Genomic DNA, 16,265 nt, shown 5'->3' on the forward strand with positions numbered 1-16,265 from the left:
AATAATTCATGCTCCCAGACAATTAGCCACAGCTGTCAGAAGTGAATATAGAAGAAGAACTGAAGAAAAATGAAATATAGAAATAATTAAAAAGCAATTGCAGCCAATATACTGGGTGAATAATATCTTCACTATAAACATAACTGATGCTATATTAGTGTGTGTGTGTGTGTGTGTGTGTCACACATAAAAAGAGCATGACAACAGGCTAACATAGTTGTTAAATAGCTAAAGGAAGCATCAATTCTAGGTGAATATGAGTAAATGTAAAATCAAAGTGATGTCTAAAATGCATGGGTCTTATTCTGATTTCAGAAAATCCAGAAAACAATCCATACAGTTGTGTAAATGCCAAAAGCAAATGACAGACTCGTAGGACTGGTATTATCAATCTGGTCAAGCTTGTACCAAATATATCAAAGAGAACTATACCTCCAAGAAACCTCTTACAGCAAGATGTAGCAAGGGAATGGAGCCATGAACAGGAAGAATGATTTTAAATGCAAAATTACCACAACATTGCTAAATTTATCACAAACTCTCCTTAAAATGCTCATCACTGCATTGCTCTAAACTCTCTCCAATGGCTTCAGCCCCCCCAACAACTCCAGCTATCTCAATTTCAAATGCTGCATAACATGTTTTACAAACCTTCATCCTGTCCATCTCTTTCATCCTTTATCTCTACCCATACTCTGTACTTCTAATCAGCAACTACTTGACATCTACAAACCTAAGAAAACAGTTGGCAAACTACTATATAAATATTCTGTTGCCCCCACTTGGAACAAACTTCCGTTAAACATATGTAGCATCACCCACCCATTACACTTTAAAAATGAACTAAAACACCATATGCTCAACTCCAAGACTTGTCCCTGCCATGATCCAACATAAACAATTGCTTTTTTGCAATTAAGATACAAAATTCTGTTATGTAAATACCTGACTGCTTTGTATAAATATTGTTTTTTGCCATATCATGTAATCTCTCTATTATGTTTTTACTCATCCTGTATTAACAAATTTATTTTGTTTCTTGTACTATCTCTCATTGATGTATGCACTTAAAACTTTTTAACATAATACTGATTTTCATTTCATGTAACTGTTTTTTGGAGTTTTTCTCCTCGGGTCTCCACTGAAAATGGGCCTCAAGCCCAGTTGGACTAACCCGATTAGCAAATGTCAGTAAATAAACAAATAAAAAATAAATAATGTTCAAGGAGCTAGTTGTAGATACCCCAAAATTAAAATACGATGACGCAACTAAGCCAGTTATGCAGCAAGTATGTGCCTTGCATTGAACAGCATTCTATCTTCACCAAGGATGATGCCACAGTATGAACAGAAAATTATTTATTTTAATAATTGACTTAGCATCTGGTATCATTTCAGGGGAGCCAGTATCTGTCAGCATGAGAGGACATGGTAAACAGACCACATTGTTCTGCTAGGGATGTACTGCTTCTGACCCCCCCCCCCCTGGATTTCAGATATTGTCTAAAACTTTATCCATTTACTTACAGCCTTTTTTGCCAATGCCAAAATGACAAACCTACCAGCATAGCAAAAATAAATAAATAAATAAATAAATAAATAAAAACGATCTGAATGTGGTACTGTTCATTGCTGTGAACCTAAACAAGGAACTCCATACCCTACAAGCTGTCCTCACACTGCAGAATGTAGACATCTGTGTTGTTATGGAGACTTGGTTTAAAGCCACAGAATGTACTCTGGCAGTGCAAGGCTACAGTGCCTTCTATACATTTAGGCAAACCGAAGCAAAGACAGTGGCCAAAGAGTGGAGATGCCTTGAGCTATATTAGCAACAAATACAAGACCAGCTTGTTAAATAGGATTGTATCCTAGAGTTCATCCACATCCAAGTCTACATAAACAAGGTTCCTTACCATGTTCTGGACAGCTACAGGTCACCCTCTATGACCCACAAAGCTCACAACTCTTACCTAGAACTACTAGTGGTGCTCACCATCCAACAAATACCATCTTTATTGGTGACTTTAACTACTCATCTATAGACTGGGAAAGGTACACTGCCTCTAACTCAGGCACAGTATTTCCAGGACTTTATCAACACAAACACCCTGAATGAGATAGTGCACACCTCCAACCAGAGCATCACACATGCTGGACATCATGCTCACCAACATAGGAGAGCATTGTACCCTCCCCTGTGTCATCTCTTCATTGGTGAACACAGACCACAAAGCTATGTCCTTTGAAATAAAAATCAACCCGGAAAGCCTAACTAAACCCATAACAGTAAGCAACTATTCTAAAGCAAACTACATCCTATTAAGTGATAGCTTATCAAAATTCACAGCTCCCTCAAACCCTGAAAACACAGCTATGTATGCAGAATTAGTCACAGAAACTTTGTACAAACTTGTAAATGGCTGCAGTAAGACTGCTCTGCCTACCAGGAGTAAGCTCAGATCCAACACCAAAAACAAACCCCACTAGTGGAATCCTTACCTTTACAGGGTATACAACAAATGAAAACAAAAAGTCAGGGCCAAAATCAGAAAGAGCAACGCTCATAGAGCCCAGAGGTCTCTGATTCAACTAAATAAGAAATCATAAAGTCTAATAAAATCCACCAAGGCCAATTACAAGGACAGGATAGCCTCATATGCTAAGGACAATCACAAAGCCTTCTTCAGCTGTATTGGGAGCCTTAAAAGTAATGCTCATCAATGTACAGAACTAGTCATAAATGGCACAAACATCACTGACCAAGGCTGACTTTGCAAATCTACTGGCTGATAAATTTAGCTCTAACTTTACCCTCCAGTACACCCCGTGAAATCAGGTCTAGAATATCCCCTACCCCCACGCTATCAAAAACACTGCTTCAGTGGGTGCCACAAATATCCTTGTTTGCCTCCTAAATAGCCTAAAACTTGACCTAGCAGGACCACTTGAGCCACTCCTCAGCTACATCTTTAAACCAGAGGGCGGTGCAGTGGTGCAGTGGTTAACGTTGTCGCCTCACAGCAAGAGGTTCTCCAGTTCGATTCTCGGCTGGGGTGCCTTCTGTGTGGAGTTTGCATGGTCTCCCTGTGTTCGTGTGGGTTTCCTCCAGGTACTCCAGTTTCCTCCCACATTCCAAAGACATGCATCTGGAGCATTTCTCCCCGGGCCTCCACTGAAAACAGGCTCTGTGGAACCTAGTCGGACTTTCCCGGTCAACAAATGATAAATAAAATAAAATAAATAAATGTGCCAGGTGAATGGAGGGTTGCAATGGTCATCTCTCTTCATAGGAGTGGAACACCAACTGACCCAAAGAACTATAGACCCATCAGTCTGACAAGTGTAATATGCAAAGCCATGGAAAGAATTATCATGGAAATGATCAACAAGGACATTGACAACCTACAGATGCTGGACCCATACCACTTTTACTTTGTTAAGGAAAGGTCTTGTCTCCTCATCCTGGTGGACTTCTTTGAGAGAGTCAAAAGGCTATGGATGAGGAGAAAAAGGTGCATATCACCTACTTTGACCTATCAAAGGCATTCAAAACAATACCCTGCTCAGGTATTATTGACAAACTCTCAAAACTAGGCATAATCCCTACATTTTTATTTATTTAACATTTGTTTCTTTTTTGAGAGAGTCAGAAGGCTATGGATGAGGGGAAAAAGGTGCATATCACCTACTTTGACCTATCAAAGGCATTCAAAACAATACCTCACTCAGGTATTATTGACAAACTCTCAAAACTAGGCATAATCCCTACATTTTTATTTATTTAACATTTGTTTACTGGGAAAGTCTGACTTGGAACAGAGCCAATTTTCAGAGGAGGCCCAGGGAGAAACACTTCAGGTGCATGTCTTTGAAACGTGGGAGGAAACCCACACATATGCAGTGAAGACATGCAAACTCTACACAGAAGGCACTCCAGCTGAGGATCGAACTGGAAAACCTCTTGCTGTGAGGTAACAGCACTACCGCTGCACCACTGCACTGTCCTACATAGCTTACTGTATTACTGGCTGGCTAACAGGAACCAAGAAGTCAGGATCAGTGAGACCACTTCCACCAGGAGACCAGTCATCAGAGGAGTACCTAAGGGCTCCATGTTGGGTCCTTTCCTGTTTGGCATCCATGTCTTGGAGGTCAAGGCTAATGTCAAAGGCCTCTGGCTCACCAAATTTACAGATGACTGTAAATTGGGAGCTATCATGCAAGAAGGTCTAACATAAACAAATGGCTGGTGCTAAAGCTGCAGATTAAAACTCAATGCAAGGAAATGCATTATAGTGCCCTTTGGGAAATCTTACACCCAAGCTAATTACACCTTCAATAAAATACCCCCTTAAGAGCTGATCCAGTAGTTAGGGATCTGCGAACATATGTAGACAGTAATCTGGCCTTCGATGAACGCATAGCCAAGATAGTAAGAAAATGATTCTATGTCACCCAGCTTATAAACAAGGGTATGGTATCCAGGTCTAAGGAAGTTTTAGTGCCACTCTACTCAGCCCTTATCAGACCATCTTTGAGTACAATGCCCCCTTTGGCATGTACCTAACCAGGAACTTGCAACAGCTATAACACCCTCAAAGGTTCCTCACGAGGAGAATCAAGGGTATGAATACCAAGTCCTACACAGATTGTCTTAAGGCCCAATCTCTGTACTTAGTCTTCCATAGATTACTGAGAGGTGATCTATGCCTGGCATATACAACATCCTCAGATCCAGCTCTGACAGATTCCTTACACATCCACAAAACAAACAGCACCAGAAACACTAGATCCAAGAACCTGAACTTTGTCTACAACATAAATAGGACATGCTGGAGAGACTGATATGTGTCTCAAAGGATCCATGCACTGTGATGCAGAGTTCATCCCTGGCCCTATTCAGCAGACCTTGATCATTGAATGGGATATCATACATTCACCCCAGTCTGGCCCATTGTGTCTAATGGACAAAGATTAACAGCAAGTAAATTAATCCTAGCTAACGTACCCACTTCCCACATAACCCATAGCTACTTCCTCACTAACATACCCCACCATATAGGCATCCAAGGTACTCGGGGACAAAACTGGGTTGGGTTGCATGGCTAGGCTTATAAAGACCCTGGTGGTCAGTAGCCTAGTACAAACCTAGGAACATATGAATAACACCCCACCTGTTGGTCATTAGCCTAGAACAAACCTATGAACCTATTCAGATTTAGTCAGTATTACATCAGATGTCCTCTTCCCTATATGGTTCTCTATGGTAATAAAAAACATGCATTGGACTATCTAGTCTCAGCATAATGGTCTAGATAAATGAAAACTAACTTTGTGAATAAAGCAGGAACAAATATAGCCATTTTAGAAATGGTAGCCTGGTTCACATGACCAGGATCACATATATCAAATATGAATGAGATGGAGCATGGCAAGTGTATACTGACCTGGTAACAAAGTCCAGTAACCTGTAAACTAGTGAAGCTGAGAGCCACTGTTGTCCCATCAGATCTATGACCTTTGAGTTAAGTTCATTGGGAGCTATTAAAGAATTGGATAAAACAATAATGCGTACGTTTACACCACAGAGAAATGTGTACTGCTTTCTGTGCCCAAACCAGTCCTATTGTGTTTTTTTATTTTTGTTTTAATTATGCACATATTTATATGCACGTGCCTTCTTCTGAAGGTACACACATACTTCACCAGCTGTCAGCTATATGCTGTTTTCTGTTCTCAGTACAAGCAGAATAAGCATGCACCCTTCCTCAGTCTTCATGCCCTCTTTCCTCCCCTCCCACTGCCATATGGAATGGTTTGCCTGGTTTCTTCCATCTCTTCCTCATCTGCCTTGTAATCGATAAGAGACACTATCCACTTTCTGGGTATTTGTATCATTTACCATTTTTATTATCCTTCTCATTCTTGTGATTCTTATGATTCTCATTATTCTCATGATTCTTGTGATTCTTATGATTCTCATTATTCTCATGATTCTTGTGATTCTTATGATTCTCATGATTCTTTTTATTCTTATGATTCTCATTCTCATGATTCTTGTGATTCTTATGATTCTCATTATTCTCATGATTCTTGTGATTCTTATGATTCTCATTATTCTCATGATTCTTGTGATTCTTATGATTCTCATGATTCTTTTTATTCTTATGATTCTCATTCTCATGATTCTTGTGATTCTTATGATTCTCATTATTCTCATGATTCTTGTGATTCTTATGATTCTCATTATTCATATAATTCTTGTGATGGTCATTATTCTCATGATTCTTGTGATTCTTATGATTCTCATGATTCTTTTTATTCTTATGATTCTCATTCTCATGATTCTTGTGATTCTTATGATTCTCATTATTCTCATGATTCTTGTGATTCTTATGATTCTCATTATTCATATCATTCTTGTGATGGTCATTATTCTCATGATTCTTGTGATTCTTATGATTCTCATGATTCTTGTTATTCTTATGATTCTCATTATTCTCAAGATTCTTGTGATTCTTATGATTCTCATTATTCTCATGATTCTTGTGATTTTTATGATTCTCATTATTCTCATGATTCTTGTGATTCTCATTATTCTCATGATTCTTGTGATTCTTATGATTCTCATTATTCTCATCATTCTTATGATTCTCATTATTCTCATCATTCTTGTGATTCTTATGATTCTCATTATTCTCATGATTCTTGTGATTTTTATGATTCTCATTATTCTCATGATTCTTGTGATTCTCATTATTCTCATGATTCTTGTGATTCTCATTATTCTCATGATTCTTGTGATTCTTATTATTTTCATTATTCTCATGATTCTTGTGATTGTTATGATTCTCATTATTCTCATGATTCTTGTGATTCTCATTATTCTCATGATTCTTGTGATTCTTATGATTCTCATTATTCTCTTGATTCTTGTGATTCTCATTATTCTCATGATTCTTGTGATTCTTATGATTCCCATTATTCTCTTGATTCTTGTGATTCTCATTATTCTCATGATTTTTGTGATTCTTGTGACTCTTATGATTCTTATTATTCTTGTGATTCTCATGATTCATGTGATTATTAGAATTTCCATTATTCTCGTGATTTTTGTGATTCTTATGATTCTTATTACTCTCATTATTCTCATAATTCTTGTGATTCCTGTGGTTTTCATTATACTCAACATTCTTGTGATGGCCATTATTCTCATGATTCTTGTGACTCTTGTGATTCTCATTATTCTCAAGATTCTTGTGATTTTTGTGATGGTCCTTATTCTCACGATTCTTGTGATTTGTGTAATTCGTGTGATTCTTGTTATTCTTTTTTTCTTGTGATTCTTCTCATTCTCATTAGTCTCATCATTCTTGTGATTGTTGTGATTCTCATTATTCTCATCATTCTAGTTATTCTTGTGATTCTCATTATTTTCATGATTCGTGTGATCCTTGTGATTCTAACGATTCCCCAGGTCATGTATTTACAACTTTAACTGTCCTTCTTGGAATCATTATTAACATATTGTATAGTTTTTTTACTGATATATTCTGTTTCTTTTTCCAGTTCCTTGCTATAAGATTACATTTGTTGACCAGGAAAAGCCCCCTGGGTTGGGAATGAATTTTCAGTGGAGGCACAGGGAGAAAAGCTCCAAAAATAAAAAAAATACATCTGTAATGTTATACAAAGAAATGCAAGTTACAAATACAAAAATTTGAAAGTACATTTCAAGACGGGCTTTATTGGAATTAAAGAGCTAGTGTACAAAAAAAAAACTTTTTTACTGGAGGTCCACATTGTGCAGAACAAGATTCAACTGTAGAAAATTAATATAGAAAACTATCAAAAATATAGCAAAAGTTCTGTTACAGGAGGTGGGAAAGAAGGAGAAGTAGCAGTTAGAAACGAGAGTAAAAAAGTAGTAAGTTACTAGAACAGAGACGTAGCTGCTATTCCAGGTGGTTTAGCCATGAGGTTGTAAAGGCAGATACAATTGCGGAGACAGTGAGTTCAAATTTAAAGATTTTTAGAGAGTCCAGTTGAGTGATAGAGTAGAGCACAGCAGTCCATAATTTGGTGATAGAGTAGGAATAGAGGCTTTGTCCAGCTTGTTTTATGGGTTTGGTTATACAGAGAAGCTATTTGTTAGTAGAACATAGATTCCGGATTGGGGTGTATGTTTGAATTATAGTTTGCAGAGTGGGGGACTTCTCTGGGTTGTAAATTAATTTATGGGGTGAGAGCTATTTGGGTGGAATTTAGGTACTGGGGAAATTCAAACCAATTGAGTTAATTTATGACCAGGCAATGGTGTGTGTGGTTAGGCATGTTAATTGCAAATGTTGCTATTTTATAGTAACATGACTGTAATGTATTCATAAGTGAAGTGTGTAGGGTAGTGAAGATCTGGCTGCCATAAAGAAGGGAAGGGAGTTGCATAATATTTTCAAGTTTTATCCTAGTGGACTTGTCCAGATACAGATTATGACTATAAAGTTTACCAAGCTTGAGGTGGGTCTTTTTTATAGTACTGAGAATGTGTTGCTGAGAGGAGAGTTTGTCGTCTATCATAATGCCTAGCAGTTTAGTAGAATTTACTATTTGAATTTGAGTGTTGTTTTGAGAAAGTATCTTGAGGCCTGCAGTTGGCTCTTTAGCCTTAGAGAGAAGGAGCTTAGATTTTTTGGGGTTCAAAAGTAGGTGTGTATTGTTTAACCAAGTTTCAATAGATGTAAAGGCCTTTTGAGTAATGCTTTGGAATTCTGTAACATTATTAGAAGAGGGGGTAATAGTAGAATCAGTGTATTGGACAAGTGTACTTTGTTGGGAAGTTGTATGGAGGTTATGGATAAAAATATTAAAAAGTTGGGGCCCAAGTATGGATCCCTGGGGGACTCCTGTGTTGTTGGGTAGGTATTCAGATTGCATATTAAGCCACTTAACAGATTGTTTCCTATGGTTTAGATAGTTGTAGAACCATATGAGAGTATCTGGAGAGCAACCAATAGACTGAAGTTGTTGTAGAAGCTTAGGATGTGAGACCATATCAAAGGCCTTGGATAGGTCCAGTAAGATAACAGAGGTGGACAGGATGGTGTCAAGAGCATTATTTATGGTATTGGTCAAAGCAAGTAATGCTGTGGTGATGCTATGTCCAGGGCAAAAGCCATGTTGTGTGGGAGAAAATAAGTTATTGTCAGAGAGATGCTTTAGTAATTGTATATGTACACATTTTGTACAATTTTTGATAGTTGTGAAAGTATTGAGGTGGGCCTTTAGTTAGTCAGTTCATTCGGATTGCCACCTTTATGTAAAGGAGTTGTTATGGAGTTTTTACAAAGTTGTGGAACATATGACTCAGAGGTGGAGCAGTTAATTAGAATGCTAATGGGATATGCTATAGCCTTAACAGAGAAGTTAAGATATTCTGATGGGAGGTCATCTGTAGAGGGGAGCATGATTTTAGTTTATTGAGTAGTTTTAGGATTAGGGAGGCGAGTACTGGTTTGATGGTAAAGTCTGGTGTTGAGGGGAAATTGATAGTATTTTACCAGTGAAAGGAGAAAGAATGTTTGAGTTATGCTGAGAGAGATTTGTGGTAGTGGTGGAGTCCTTAATGATGTTTTGAATGGTATCAATAAACTGAGAGTTAAACATTTGTGCAATCTCTAGGGGGGGTCTTTGTCAGGAGAAGGTGAAAGGTTGTGCAGGGTTCAAGGGTTGAGGAGTGAAGAAACAGATTTCCAAAGCTTTTTATGGTTATTTCTTTGGGATGCTAATTGTGAAGAGCTTTTTATCATTAATGACTAACCTTTTCACAGAATTTTGAAGCTGCTTGTAGTTGAGTTCATTTTTGGGGGGATCCTATTTTTTGCCATTCCCCCCAAGCTTGATCTCTGGAGAATAATGCATGTTTTGTAGTTTTGCTTAGCCGTTTGGCATGGTTATGCTTTATTCCTTTGGTGCTGATAGGTGCTAGGCTGTTGAGTGTATTATGAAAGATGTTAAAATAATCAACAGCATCTTCTAGAGGTAAAGTTTTTAATGGGGTCCACTTGTGGGTTTTAGAGTATTGACAAATATAAGTTTGAAAGGTTTCTGGATGATTTATATGAGTGTGCTTTGGCCAACTGTGTTTGAGATCTGTGAGTAAAGGCAGGTAGGTGTTCACTTAAGATATCAAGTAGGATGCCTGTCGTAGAGAATATTTCATGGTGTGAAACTATGATCCAGTCTAAGGTTGTTTTGGTTTGGTTGTTTAATGTTTGTGGGGAGCCTGAAATGACTTGTGTATATCTATTTAAATGTATGCTATTGGCTGAGTTGGAGATAAAGTTCTGCCAGTTTATATTAGTGTCTCCAAGGATGATAGTTTCATTGGTTATGTTATGATTTGCCCAGGAAAGGAAATCTTCCAGGAAAGGAATGCTTTGTCCAGGAGGAATATAGAGTATGGCAATAAGCAGTTATTTACTTCTATTAATGTGTATATATGCCAATAAAACTTCTAAGTTGCCAAAGGTTGGAGCAGGTTTGGGAAAGGGTGTTATATTTAAGAATTCCTAGTAGATTAAAGTAACACACCCACCTTTTTTTATTGAGTCTGTCTTTTTGGAGAATATTAAAACTTGTGGGAATAATTTCTGTGTCAGAGGTTGAGGTTTTAACCATGTTTCAGTGACTGCAGTGGCACCAGGGAAGAGATGAGAAAGTCAGGCTTGAAATTCTGTGATTTTGTTGTAAATGCTGTGTATTTTAATGGTAGTAATGAACAGGTCTTGAATGATAGAGGGGTGAAAGGGTGCATTTGTGTTGCTAGGCCCAGGATTAGAGTGACCAGATTGCGAGAAGAATGAAAAGTGTATTAAAAATATTTGATGTTGCAAGAATTGTAAGTGAGGTTTATGAAGGACAAATGGTATGTGTTTAGGTTTTGTATTAATAGGGAGAAGTTTTAATTTTGTTAGAAAGAGATTACAGGAGATAAAAAGAGAAGATGAGATGTTAGAGAAACTGCTAGTGTTGATATGTGGTGAGTAGGTAGGGTGGGAGATTTATCATAAGGTAAATTTAGAACAGTGTGGTAGGATGTGCTATAGAGTAAAATAAGTAAGAAGGTGGTGAGGGTAGTTACAACACTAATGGGTTGTATTGGGAAACATATTGTGAGGTGCGGAGGTACAAAGATATAGTAATTGGCAATGAAATGGACTGTGTGTGTAAAAGAGGGAGAGAGACAACTACCAAGTAATACAGTAGTAAATGTGACAATATATGTCAGTTAGAAGTAGTAGATAATTGTGGTAAAGTCTAATACTAGGCTATAGGCTGTTAGGGAGGAAAGGGATGAGCTATAATAAGTATAAATGTAGTGAAGGGGGGGTGGGTGTGAATTGAGGTAGGGAAGGGGAGCATAGTGAGCCTGGAGTGGGTTGTGCCCACCCTGAGATGGTTGATCCCACAAAAAAAAACTATCAAAGCAGTTTTACTTTGATATTGTTTTGACATACTTTAGCTCAGGACTACAAAGATAAGGTATGTAAATGAGAAACTAAAATGGACTAACTAAATGTACTGTACAGTTTAAATGGCAGATACAGACTGTGGAGTGAGAAAGACAAGCTTTCTGTACTGCACTGAATTTTAGTAAGGGAGAATTTAAGTGGTAGAAGAAAACATACCACTGGGGTTCTGTTACAGAAGAACAGGTTTCACTGCTAAATTAGTTGCCAAATTATGAAATAAGCTACATATGTGTCAATATGTAAAAAGGAAAGAAGTTTAGAAACTTAGTTGTTGGTTACAGAGAGAGAACTACAGGAAATTTAGGGGGTAGAGGCAGCTGAGGTGCCCTAACGATGTGCTCCAAAAATTAAATTTAACATCAAGAAAACAGTTACTGCCACTGACCTCCAGTGTTAGCACTTTTTTGTTCCTTCAGTGCACTTTCATCCTATTTACTTGTATCCAAAACTGTTCCCAATGTTCAGCATTCCCAACTGTTTTTGATAATTTTCTGGCACATTTCATTCCAATAATTTCTGACACTGATCCATACCTCTTTACACAGTCAGATTCTCAGATCATGTGCTTTATATAGTTTTCCTTGCCTACATCTCTAGAAAATACTGTTTTATTTCATTCTTTCTTTTTTCCTGTTTTACTTCATTCTTTCTTTTTTCCATTATTTTTCCTGTCAGAAAACACTGGTAAAGATCCACAGTTACTGGTCTCATATCCTATGTTCTGCTTTGCTTCTCTCTACCAGCTAACACATCTTTTCTAAGGAGCTTCCAGTTCTACACATTTTCTTTCAGCAGTTTCCTGTTCCACACATCCTCTCCTAGGAGTTTCCTGTTCCTTTCCATCCTTCCTCCCTGCTACACCATGTCTTCATATTTCTCTGTATTATTTTATCTTCTATCTCCTTCAAGTCTGCATATGTTAAGCTATATCTCTGCTCCATGGTTTTCATCCATCCCTTGTATTCTCTCCTGCTCTTCCTCTCTTCTGTCACTATGCCTCACCCAGCATCAGACATTTTCATCATTCCTGCTATCGTATAGCATGTTCAATGTTTACATCTTCCTTTGCTCTAAGCAGCTCTTCACTTTCCTCCATCTGCCTTAACCCATCCTGCTCTTCTGCCCATCTGGTGCAGTAGAGGGTTAAACCTCCGACTATGGCCCAGCCTACTCATGTTTGATTAGCAGCTTTGGTGACAGATGGAGCAGTAGAGAAAGATGGGCTTTATCATCCCTGGGAAGGATGGATGGCCCTGTGGGCATCTCCTCTATACATCTCTGATGGAAGCCGGGGATGTTACTGTTGGAAGGCATGGTCCAAAGGGGGGAAAGGAGTGGAGAAATGGTTGATCTGCCATGGAGGTGAGGTAATATGCCACCTGCTTCCACTGCACTCTCATCCCTCAGATACAATCATGAGGTCTGCAAGGAAGGGGGAAGTGGAGAAACAGTAGGCCAAAATGTAACCTCACCCCACCTTTCGGATGGACCACACCAACCCTTCTTGTAGGATGTCCTCAAGATCTTCATTTGCCTAGCTCAAATTCAATAAAATGGAGGAGGGGGGTTGATGTTAGACTCAACTAAAGACATAGGGCACTGGGATGTTTATTAGAAGGGGAGATAAAAGATATATAAAAAAAGATCTTGTTCTTTTAGAATTTCATGTTTCTGCCAACATCTTTCTTTATTTTGTCTATAATTTTCTCTCAGGATTTACATATTTACATTTGTTCACTTTTTCGCTTTACTCATTTCACATTGCCCTACCTAGCTCCAGCTGACCTGGTCCTCTCCCTCGGAAGTGTCCCTACTATCTTACCTTTCATCTCAGTTCCCAGTTTTGCATTTTTCCTCTGTCTTGTCTCTTGTCCTTCCACCACTTCCTTTTGCGTAATCCAGATTAAAAATACACATGTACTGCGAAAGCCCCATTCTTTGCCTAATCCACTGGTTTATTATACATTTTCAGGCTATACAGTAATGAGGCTTCCCTGTACCAAATCTCCATGACAGTCAGAGCTGCACTTTCACATTCTGTTTACACTTCCTCTTTTCAATGCATGGTTCTACATTCTTTGGAATTTCCAGTAAGTGTTTCTGTTGTTGGTGGACAATACCATCATTCTGACTGTGTTTACTCTTCATGGGAATAATACATGATTATACTAATTACAATCTCTTCCACTTTTCTTCGAAGTATTTACATGTCCCCCTTATGGATTCCTTGATTCTGATACCCACACATAACCTCTGGTATGTAGACACTCTGTCTCCTTTACCTCCCATACATCATTTCTATTTTTGTTTTTGTTTCCTGCTCCTACCAGTATAGCATTCTTTTTATTACACCACAATCATGATAGCATCCCAACCTTTCCAATAATTGGTAGATAATGTCTAAGCCAATGTCCAAGAGTGACCAGCACATCTTGGATATGAGGTTACATGCATTCAAATGAGCTAAAACGTAACATTTTAATGTCTGCATTTATTATTGAGATTGGTCTATAATTCTGTCTCCCTCCCAAATCCCTTCACTCTTTGAGTAAAACTACTGTCTTCACTCCCCTCATCATAGGTGTGATTATTCCTGAGTCCTTTATCCTCTCATGCCCTTTCTCAAAGAATCTGCTTAATTTTCTCCCCACCTTATACATTTTAGAGGCTTCTTATATGGCCCTCCACTTTTCATTCATTCATCTTAAATGTGGCTTTGCTAACATCCCCCACAATCATCTAATCTAGATATTGTATGTCTGTGTCCTCTACTTCTCCCCCACTCATCTTATTTTATCTGCTCCTGATTTTTGTGTAATTGCATTGAGAAGTCACTGAAGACGTCTGTTATTTCTGTGCTCACCTGTATCATTATGTCTTCCTTGTTTTTTATCCAGTCCACATATGAGCTGCCACTCCCCATTTTAAACTTTCATGCTAAGGGTTTACCTGACACTTCCCCATTCTTTAGCAATGTGCCAGGCAAACATACTGAAACAGATGTGAAAGCAGAAAATGATTAATTAATTAATTAATTAATTAATTCATTCATTCATTCATTCATTCATTCATTCATTCATTCATTCATACTTCAATTACTGACTTAATATATCTCAGGGTTGTGATGGAACTGAAACATATGCCAGCAGTGACTAATTGTGAATGAGGCCCCATCCCATTGCACAAGCACACACACACACACACACACACACACACACACACACACACACACACACACACACACACACACACACACACACACACACGCGTGCGTGCATACGAATACGCACAAGCATGCACACGTGCACAAGAGCTCTGGTGACCAAGAATAGACTGTTTTTGTTTTTATTTTCCGTCAGCTTATAACCAATAAATGGGAGGTTGAGCTGGGCAAAAATGAGACACGGACTTTGCTTTTCAGTACCAGATGTGGAGAGATGCAGTATAGTCACTTTAGAGACCAACTAGGAATGATTTGAGCAAAAAGTATCAGATGGACAAAGACAAAACATCCTCCCTCTTGTACTTTGTAAAATTTTAAAGGGAAACAATGTACATATTGTACAAAGAACTCACATTTAAAGGGAAACAATGTACATGTTATACAAAGAACTCACATTTAAAGGGAAACAATGTACATATTATACAAAGAACTCGCATTTAAAGGGAAACAATGTACATATTATACAAAGAACTCACATTTAAAGGGAAACAATGTACATATTATACAAAGAACTCGCATTTAAAGGGAAACAATGTACATGTTATACAAATAACTCGCATTTAAAGGGAAACAATGTACATATTATACAAAGAACTCACATTTAAAGGGAAACAATGTACATATTATACAAAGAACTCACATTTAAAGGGAAACAATGTACATATTATACAAAGATCTCACATTTAAAGGGAAACAATGTACATGTTATACAAAGAACTCGCATTTAAAGGGAAACAATGTACATATTATACAATGAACTTGCATTTCAAAAGATTAAAAGGGTTTAGTATCTTTAGCAAGAAAACTAAACTTTGATATAGCAGCAGAAGCAATCCATGCTCCATAGTTTAGCAGTTGAGAAACTCCTGATGCCGTTTTGAGGAGGTAACAGTTAACAAAAATGAGAAAAGAGCTAACAACTAGTCTGGCTTGGAAATGTATTAAATGTACTTCACTGCGGTATCTCTACTTGCAACAATATCTACAAGGTAGGTTAGCATTTACAACCTAAACCTTTCATGTTCTTATGCTAAAATCTCTTTCTGTAAAGAGGTATATCATGGGTATGATTCCACTGGTTATCCCCAAAGTGAGAACAATTTGCTCTCTTTAATTAGTTAAATGTAGTCACTGACATTACCAAAAGCATTGAACTGTGCTAGTATGAAAATGTCTTCCTTACTTCCAAAATTATGTGATCACTGACAATGTATTTAGAGATGGAGATGGTGAACAGGGGCTTTTTATAATACTGTTAAAGTTGGTAATATGCAGTGCTGACCTACTAATTTTGAAAATAACTGGTGTAATACTGGTTAGTGTGATGTCTCATGACAGATCCATATTTATATATTTTTTCACTGCAAAGCATTTATAAAAAATTAGACATTTACTATTTCAAGATTTCATTGTCATTTTTTTAACTAAAAAGGTTTAGGTAGACTACTCGGACTTTGGTGAAACCAGGGAATATTCTTTCTCTTTCTGGAAAAAAATGTTTTCCTCAC

Source organism: Protopterus annectens, chromosome 16.part0 (assembly GCF_019279795.1).
Source record: "Protopterus annectens isolate FY-2018-M chromosome 16.part0, PAN1.0, whole genome shotgun sequence".
Lineage (NCBI taxonomy): Eukaryota > Metazoa > Chordata > Ceratodontiformes > Protopteridae > Protopterus > Protopterus annectens.